Here is a 9,560-nt window from a genome sequence, read left to right on the forward strand (position 1 = left end):
GGGGGGGTGGATAGGGGAGGGACAGTCAGGGGGAACCCAGCAAAGAACCTAGGCCAACTTCACAGGACAGTTTTTCGCCCTTGGCAAAACAGTAATAATAAATTAAATCTTAAGTCCATCTCTTTCGCCCACACCAGAACCTGTCAAAGTGATTTAACTGCTGCCTTTTTACGTGTCATACCAGCTTGTTGTTGTTGTTTAATTCCAACAGGATTTGGATATTCCCTTATAGCTGGGATAGATACACAGCTGCAATTTATTCCAAGCTACCCCACCTTTCTTGGAATTCAAGTTAAAACAAAGCAAAACAAGTCCAAATCCATGACAGCTATAGAGATGAGAACTGATTAATCGATTAACATCCCAGAAACAGATTATAAGCAGGGGACGATAAATTAAGGCAGAAGACATCATCTTCAACCCGATTCCCTGAGCGTCCTTTACAGAAATCATTAGCCTAATCATAACCACAATGCATCCCTCCCAGAGAAAAAATATCTATAGTATCTATATCTTATTATTACTGGTTAACAGCAACAAGTCATTTGATCACATCACGGTGCAAAACGAGATGCTATATAATTACACTTAACTTTGAAAACACTCCCCCCACCTTGAAAATCAGATACACATATTATATATAATCTATGAATCAGAAGACAAATAAAACAAGAGCTGTTCTTCACCACGCAAAAGCCAAGCGGAGATTTACCTCAGCAGTGCATGCAGTAAAATAATCCCATCACCCTTTTGTTTGTGTTTACTGTTAGTGTGTCCTCTCTCTTTCTTTCTTTCCTGTGCCTAACGTGTGTTTGTGCACTGCAGTTGGTGGTGGAAACTAAGGCAGTGGATCTGTAGCTAAGGGTAATCCTGTTTTTACTTCCTCCATCTTCAGCGAGAAGCAGGGTTAGCCCGGGACAGCTGGTCAAACCCCGAGAAACCGATCCGCCGGAGCCAGAGCACATCTCCCCCGCCGGCCGGGCTCGCGCAGACGCCCGCGGGCGGAGGCGGGCTGGCGGCGGGTGGCGGAGCCCTGGGCGCGGGCGGACGTGCGCGCGCGCGCGTGTGTGCGGGGCCGGGGCGCTTGTGCTTGTGTGTGCGTGTGTGTATGTGTGTGTGCGCGGGCTGGCGAGGCGCGTGTGCGCGTCTCTGCACGCTGGGCCGCTCGGCGCGCTCGGCAATCGATTACAGGACAAGTGCTGCCCCGGCGGCTCCGCGACGCGCTCCCTCCCTCGCGCCCACCCGCGCGCCGGGCCGCGTCGCCCCTGGCCGGGCGCCCCCGGACGGCGGACCCCGCCCCCGAAGCCGGGGCGGGGGGATGGGGACCAGGTAACCCGCTTCCGAGAGTGCCCCGGCAGCCTCCCCCATCCACTCCTCCCCGAGTCGTAATAAATCTCACGTTTTCTGCCGGCTCGAAAGGAAGAATTGCAGCGACCAGGGGATCATTTCGGCGTCGTGAAGTTTTCTTTCAAACTGGGATCTGTGGTGAGGCCGGGCGAAGGGCGCGGGACCGAGATCTAGGCGCGCGACGCGGAGCTCCGGGCTCCGCGTCCTGGCCGGAGTCTGGGTTTGCGCGTGGACCCACCCACTCAGCTTCGCAATAAACTGTGCGGTGCGATTTCAGAAACCGGCGCCCGACCAACCCGGACTCGGAGCAGGAGAGAGGGGTCCTGGGGAATGGATTGAGCAGGAAAGGCAGGTCTGATATGCAGCTCAACTATTACTATTTTGAAAGTGCTTTACAGTGCAAGTTTAAAATTAGAGTGTCTACTTGCTTTTTCTACCCCGGGCATGTGGCATATCCACCACAGTCAAGGAATGAACGGGTAAGGGTCTAAAAAGTTGTTAGGAGTAAAGCGTTGTCTCTCAGTGTCATCAGTTAGCTATAGCGCAGCTTTTGTATTTGGGAAGAACTTCTGTGAATCGTCATGAGAAGAAAAAAACAAAAAACAAAAACGTTCTTTCTGCAAACAGTCGCATGTAGCATCTTTCTTGACCACAGTTGCAAAAAGAGGGAATAGAGACTTCTATAATTAAAGGGAAAAGGAAAATGAAAGGAGCTGAAAATACTGAACTGTGTAGTCTGGATGGCTTAAGTTTGAAAACACGTGAAATTTTCAGCACTGCCAAACAGCATTTCTGAGAAACCATATCACAGATTGTGTAGAAAATCAATGCTGAAAGAGTAGGAGCAGGCGCTGTACTCCTACTCCTTTGAAGAATCCCAGAAATAGTTGCTGAGGTTTTTTTTTCTCTCTGCTGAGGGAAGAGAAATGATACATTGAAAATAAAATCGTCAACTGTATGTTAAGCGTCACTGTGTATATCTGGGAAATTTTGGATAATGTCTTTAGATTCGGAGACTGGGAAGGAATTCTTTTCATATTGATACACACTAAATCATGGACATCCTGTGACTTGTATAAACTTTAATATTTTTAATGAATTCCTTTTTTAAAGTTTACTTCATTTGTTGGATTTATTAAACAGCTGTACTAAGAAGCTTGTTTTTTAAATCATGGAAAATGGTGGTTGGTGCTGTGCTGTAAACAAGATTAAACAGTTTTCATTGGCGAGCAAATCATTTGGACTCAGGCTAACAACAAATTTTAAGACGATTTTAAGAACAGCTGTGAGTTATGTGATGGTAAAGCAGGTTTGTTTTTGGTTTTGTTTTTTTTTTTAACCTGTCAAGTATCTAAATAAAAGTCATTTTCTTAAAGTTATATTTGGGAAAGATCATAGAACTCCACAAATCATTCTAATCATCCGAATAGATAGCAAAAATTTTAATCTTAAATTATCATACAAAATTGAAATGTTCATAATATATAAAATTCCCAGTATACAAAGGGTAACATAACTTTTCTAGACTAAGCCGAAGTGTTGAAAGTTGTGGAGGTCCTTAGAAAAGATGAATTAAAACATATTCAGAATTAAAATGAAGTGTCTGGATAGTTTAAGCAATTTAATTCTGTAGTAGAAGTGGATTCGTTGTGAAGTTCTAAGGAATCATCTTCAAGTTCCCCAAAGCCACCACAGCTGATACAGTCTTTGCCCCTGGCTCATTAGAGCTTAATTTAGCTCCCTTGAAAGCCTATCCTTCTCCTGAGTTACTTTCATTGGCTCCCTAATCACCAGAGGCACACTCTCTCCCTCTAGTGGCTAAGTATTCAGACACTTGACATTTGATGGCCCTGTCTCCCCAAGGATGGGTATTTGGGCAGGAGGTAGTGATTCCCAAATTTTAAAATGGCAAAGTGACTCATGGTTACTTGTGAGAATTAGATCATTTGGGGAAGCTTCCCTCTTCTTAACATCCGATGTTCCTTTCTCATTTGAAGATCATGGTATATCACACTCATGCCAAAGAAGTCAAGATCATGTTTACATACAAAGACTAGGGTTCCGTTTCATCCTTTGCAGTCAAATAATCCTGGCTCTGAAACTCAACAGTTCCACTTTGGGAAGGAAAAGAAAGTGAAGTCTCTCAGTCATGTCCGACTCTTTGTGACCCCATGGACTCTAGCCTGCCAGGCTCCTTCATCCATGAAATTTTCCAGGGAAGGATACTGGAATGGGTTGCCATTTCCTTCTCCAGGGGCTTAAACCTTTGTATAAACTAGAAATTCCCTTTGTGCACAGTTTTTCTCAACATTGTTTGTGTAGGTCAAAGGATATCTATATTTCCAGCCTTTGCCATAACTGCACACATTTTTAAAGTACTTTTATAGTTACACTTTACACAAAAATGTATCCTAAGAAAGTACAATAGTATGTTCATTGGCTACTATATCCAGTTGGATAAATTTTCACTTTGAGGGCGGGTTGAGGAGGTAGAGAGAAAACGTACCCCACCCCCACCATTTTTCATATAGCTGGTTCTTTGTCCTCCTTTCTATCCCATCCTATGAAACTCCCTCCAGACACTCATCCCTGTCTTACACTGGCATATTTCTTTCATTATACATTGTGTAAATGTTACTCATTTGTTGAGTTTTTAAAAGTAAATCCCTGCCACTCCCCCCCCCCGCCCCCGCAAGAATGTCATCTTTTTAAGGACAGAGATTATGTCTGTCCTGCTAACTGTTGTTTTCTCAGAATTAGCACAGGATTTGACAGGAGTTAGTACTCAGTAATTATTAAATGGATGAATGTGGAGCTAGCCCCATACTCACCTAGCTTCCATGTGTTAATCTGTTTTCAAGGGCCAAAAAGTATACAAGATCAAAGATATACTCTAATTCCATAAGTAATTTGATCAATTCTTGGCTCATAAGTCATGTTACAAATAACGTTAACAGGTCGACTCTGTCTTATGACCCATGTGAAGAATGTGGATACCTTAGTAGATAATATAAAGTTTTACATGTATGAATAGTAAAATTGGTTAAAATAATTTTGAGTAAAATACATTTATGTGACCTCTCTGTTTCATAAATTATTTCATGTTAATATCTGATAGTTCATAAACCAAGCTATCAAAGAATGCAACAGATTTAATTCTATAATTACTAAGTACAGTTAGCAAAGAACATTTTTAAAAGGCAGAGTAGATTAAGGGTGGGTACATCATGAGGTATTAATATTGTTCTCTTCAGAGAATTTATTTTGTCTGATTTAGATTTAAAAGTCCTAGTACCCTTTAAAAGAATTAGACTAAAAGTTCATTTTTGTTTATTCAAGCAATTAACTTTATGTTTTTAAGTTTGGGTTTTATTTTTAGCAGAGGGAAGAAAGGGACAATTTGAAACACTGCAGTACTTTCCTAATATCAAAGAAGACATTTTTTGGAAACCAGTTATATACTGATTTTTCTTGTTTAGTTTTATTGTGGTAGATATAGAACATAACCAACCAGAGAAGGTGCCCTAAAATTATTTGAATTCCTGAAAAAGTTAAGTTTGCCAAGCACACATAGGCACAGTGTTTTAAATCTGATTGCTTGTTTTATTTTGTCAGGTGGTGGTGTTCTCTTTGAAGTGTTGTTCTCTTTTTAAGCAGGATATGGAACAATGGTCTCACTTTCTCCTGTGGACCTAGATTGGCACTGTGAAGAAGCAAGGAAGCCCTAAATGGAACCATAGTTTCAAAGAAAACATCCTAAGATATCAAATCCATTTCATAAGTAAGGTGTGTAAATATCTTCCAACTTTGCCTCCGTGACTACATTGATGGTCTGGAGTCTGTCCTGCTGGCATGTGAGTCCCACATGGTAGGGGTCTTCTCATTCCATCCACCTTGAACAGTAGTTTCTTTGAACAGTTCTTGAGAGTGTCACTTTGCAGTTTGATAAGGCTCTTGTGCACATACCCATGTCCCTAGAAAAGGTAACATTATGACAAATTCACGGTCCAGTAGAATATCAGATTTCTTCTAGAAAGCACATTTTGATGTAGAGCAGGTGATAAGCTGTCTCTATCCCAAATGAGAATTATAAATCGTGGGAGTTAAACTAAGACCAAGGGGATAAGACAGGAGAGATTTCTGGGGAAAAGAAAATGAAAGTATACATTTCTAGATATGTCATTAGAAACTTCCATAATTGCTTTAAAATGTAGGTGTGTTCATCATTTGAAGAAATGAGTATGATCAGTGCAAAGATGAAGGAACTTTGAATTTGGACAAGTGCAGATAGATGACACTTGTAAAACAATTCCGAAAGGCATGGGGAAGAAGATTCTTCTAGCAAGTCATGAAATTATCAAAGAAAGAAAGTATATTGAGGTTATTGGAAACCTCCAATTAAAATATTAGTACAAGGAAATAAAAAGATGATTCAAATTTTGAAGACAAAGTTCATGAATGGAGGATAACAGTAAAAGAATACGTTGTCTCATGAGCATTACTTTAGATACAGAATAATAAACACCCTCTGAGCGCAAGAAGAAAATCAAAAGTGATCATTTGACTTTGGAATTGGAAGGTGAACATAGGGCCAACTAGCCTAGAGATCTATAGCATCAATAGTTGGATTCTGCTGGAGATATTCATAGTCTAAAGCAAAGTGATGGCAGGTCGCATCTCAAGAGAAATATTTGGTAGTCAAACCATTGCCAATAGGCATATGATCCTGATTTTTTTAATACTCAAAAAAGCTCACAGAACTATATGCCTGGTGTTTGTGAGAAGCCTCAGCTCTTTGTAAAATTGTTTCACCGTCTAGCAGTTTAATCACAGGTTTAAATAATCCTGTATGTGTGTGTGCATGCTCAATTCTATTCGACTCTTTGTGACCCATGGAACTGTGGCCTACTAGGCTCCTCTGTCCATGGAGTTTTGCAGGCAAGAATACTAGACTGGGTTGCCATTTCCTCCTCCAGGGTACCTTCCCAACCCAGGGGTTGAACCCAAGTCTCTCAGGTCTCCCACATTGGTAGGTGGATTCTTTACCACTGAGTTACCTGGGAAGCCCCCAAACAATCCTGTATCGATGGAAGAAAGTAGAACTCATTAGCAATAGTAAGTGTAGGAAAGAATCCAGGGATTCAACCGTCCTCTTTTTATAACCAGATAGTGGCAACCTAGGGAATTAAGAGCCTTACAGGGATAGGTATTGGAAGCCGTTTCCTGTCTGATGAATCTGAAAGAGGGCTTGAGGTATGGAAGGAGGGAACTGAATCAAGTCACTCTCAGGTAGTAAAGTCAAATGTCATCTAGTTTTCATGGCTTGTGGTTTAGAGAAAGGTTAGCTCAAAATAAAGGCTAGTTTGGCATTCTTAAATGTCCCAAGACATGAATTATGAAGATGAGAATAGCACCATCAGAATCTCTCCCCCAGAAGCTCTACTCAGACTTCATAAAGGTACAGAAAATTTGACGTCATGATGAGGTGCTAGACACCAGGGAAAGTCCCACTTAGTAGACTAAGGATATCATCAAATGTCCCATAACCATATTCCAGAAACTGCTTCATTGGAAAACTGTGTCTTTCAAGTGTACTATTTTTGAGAAATAAATCTTCATGCAGAATCTACAGCACTTCACTTTTTATTATATTTTTTATTCTACCTTGTTCTAGACTGATTTAAAGTAGCTTATAAGGATATATGTTTATATAATTTATATAATTGTATGTGCTCAACTTATATAAATGCATGTGCTCAGTTGCTCAGTCGTGTCTGACTCTGCAACCCCCATGGACTGTAGCTTACCAGGCTCCTCTGACCATGGAATTTTCCAGGCAAGAATACTGGAGTAGGTTGCCATTTCCTTCTTTAGGGGATCTTCCCAAACCAGGGAATGAACCCACGTCTCTTGAGTTGCCTGTGTTGGCAAGTGGATTCTTTAACAATAACACCATATATTTACATTTATATAATTAGTAAATTATATATAGTATTATATTTACATGTATAATATTAAATTTAGAGGTGCAAGAAGAAAGTAAAACATGTGAAAACATTAAGTGAGAATAGTACTAAAGCTACATAAAATTCCCATGTAAACATTTCCTTAAATCAGGCCACAAAATGTGTAGCTTTCTAGCAGCCAACTCAAAAACAAAACTAAACATAGCAAACAAGGTATTCAGGTACATTTTTCATGGCACTTGTGATAAAAACTGAGCAATTATTCAGCAACAATACAATTATTTGAGGTATCCAGGTTCGATGCACAATACTGGATGCTTGGGGCTAGTGCACTGGGACGACCCAGAGGGATGGTATGGGGAGGGAGGAGGGTGGAGGGTTCAGGAAGGGGAACACATGTATACCTGTGGCAGGTTCATTTTGATATTTGGCAAAACTAATACAATTTTGTAAAGTTTAAAATTAAAAAAAAAGAATACTGTATAATGTAATGCAGTACTTTAAACTGATGATTCAACTAATCTCAACAAAATTGGGGTGCCATCGGGACTAAGAAAGCCATAGATTTTGTTGTCACTATAAGCATTTATTTTATGCCAGGCATCATAAGCCCCAAGTTAGAGGGATAATACTAGCCACATATTTCGTATGAAGAAATTGAAACTTGGAGACATTATTATCTAGGCCAGAGCCCTACAATGTCAGAGCTGGACTTAAAGACATGTTTTAAGTTCTAGAAACCGCATGGTAATTACCAGTATGCTATTCTGTCTTCTTAATAACTAAATATATTTATTAATCATACAATCCTGTTGCTGTAGTTAAATCCAGCCCATTTAGTAACCCACTGTCTGATACTGAAACATTTGAAAGGAAAACTGAATGTCTAAGATGTTCTTAGGAGGTTATTCAAATGTGGTGCCAGCATGGAATTCTACCAAAACCAGTGCTTAATTGTGTGTGAAACAGAACTTATTTGACATCTAATACTTTAGCATCAGATATTCATAAGTACTTACCTTGAGCTCTTCTAACAAGCAAAGACAAGAGAACCACTGAGGATGAATTAAAGGATAACTACCTTCTAAAGAATTGAGTAAAGAGATATAGACAAGAACTTAATTTTAAATTCTGGATCACCAAGCATATTTGCACATTTTGTTTCAAAGGGGGTCATTTCTGATTTATAGCACCAAGAAACAGAAGCATCAAACTCCTCCCTTTTGTAGACTTACTTCACCTATATGTGCAAAGAATAAAGGAGTTTTTGTGGTGAACTTTGTGATTTTAAATAGTTATGGTGTTCTTCAATGACATTTTAAATTTCAAGAAACAGGTTTTGTCTTAGTAAAGAGCAGCTCTCAGTTTATAGTAAAGGTCAATTTGGACATTTTGCTAGGACCCATTAAGTGAAGCCTGTGAGATTAGAATTTTTATTTCTGTTTTAATCTACAAATACAGTGAATATTGGAGTAGATGGGTAAACCTGTACTGTTTTAATTAGTTTTTTTTTCTATCCAAGTTTGCACAGGTGTAAAAGTTACACATTTGTTCTCTCAATAGGAAGGTTTTTTTCCCCTAAAATCAAAAAGAAATAATACCTTTATTGGGGGAAATTTGCTTTAGGGCATTTTGAATAACCTGCCCTAATCAGAAGAGCTTCCCCAAACATTATGGAATAGCCAACAAAGGAAATGAACAAGGGGTCTGATATCTTCATAATATATTCTTAGAAATAATTTAACATTTCCTAATATTTAATATCAATAACCTCAGATATGCAGATGACACCACCCTTATGGCAGAAAGTGAAGAGGAACTAAAAAGCCTCTTGATGAAAGTGAAAGTGGAGAATGAAAAAGTTGGCTTAAAGCTCAACATTCAGAAACAAAGATCATGGCATCCGGTCCCATCACTTCATGGGAAATAGATGGGGAAACAGTGGAAACAGTGTCAGACTTTATTTTTTGGGGGCTCCAAAATCACTGCAGATGGTGACTGCAGCCATGAAATTAAAAGATGCTTACTGATTGGAAGGAAAGTTATGACCAACCTAGATAGCATATTCTGGAGAAGGCAATGGCACTCCACTCCAGTACTCTTGCCTGGAAAATCCCATGGATGGAGGACTCTGGTAGGCTGCAGTCCATGGGGTCGCTAAGAGTCAGACACGACTGAGCGACTTCACTTTCACTTTTCGCTTTCATGCATTGGAGAAGGAAATGGCAACCCACTCCAGTATTAGAT

At 39.9% G+C, this 9,560-nt stretch overlaps 1 protein-coding gene across 7 annotated transcripts in view; it reads right to left on the reverse strand.

Moving 5' to 3' along the window:
• IKZF2 (IKAROS family zinc finger 2 (Helios)) overlaps positions 1–3,519 on the reverse strand; it is a 181,828-nt gene extending 178,309 nt beyond the window's left edge. For 2 of the 7 annotated variants that reach the window (XM_010861136.1, XM_010861133.1), the window contains exon 1: positions 1,400–3,519. The gene's annotated coding sequence lies outside the window, so the exon portion shown is untranslated. Of the gene's footprint in view, positions 1–712; positions 984–1,399 lie in introns of those variants that run through there. The other 5 variants (XM_010861125.1, XM_010861131.1, XM_010861132.1 and 2 more) reach the window with 3 other exon arrangements.
• Positions 3,520–9,560: the final 6,041 nt, after the last annotated feature.

The sequence above is a fragment of the Bison bison genome, unplaced genomic scaffold (assembly GCF_000754665.1).
Source record: "Bison bison bison isolate TAMUID 2011002044 unplaced genomic scaffold, Bison_UMD1.0 scf7180017864471, whole genome shotgun sequence".
In the NCBI taxonomy this organism is placed as follows: Eukaryota; Metazoa; Chordata; class Mammalia; order Artiodactyla; family Bovidae; genus Bison; species Bison bison.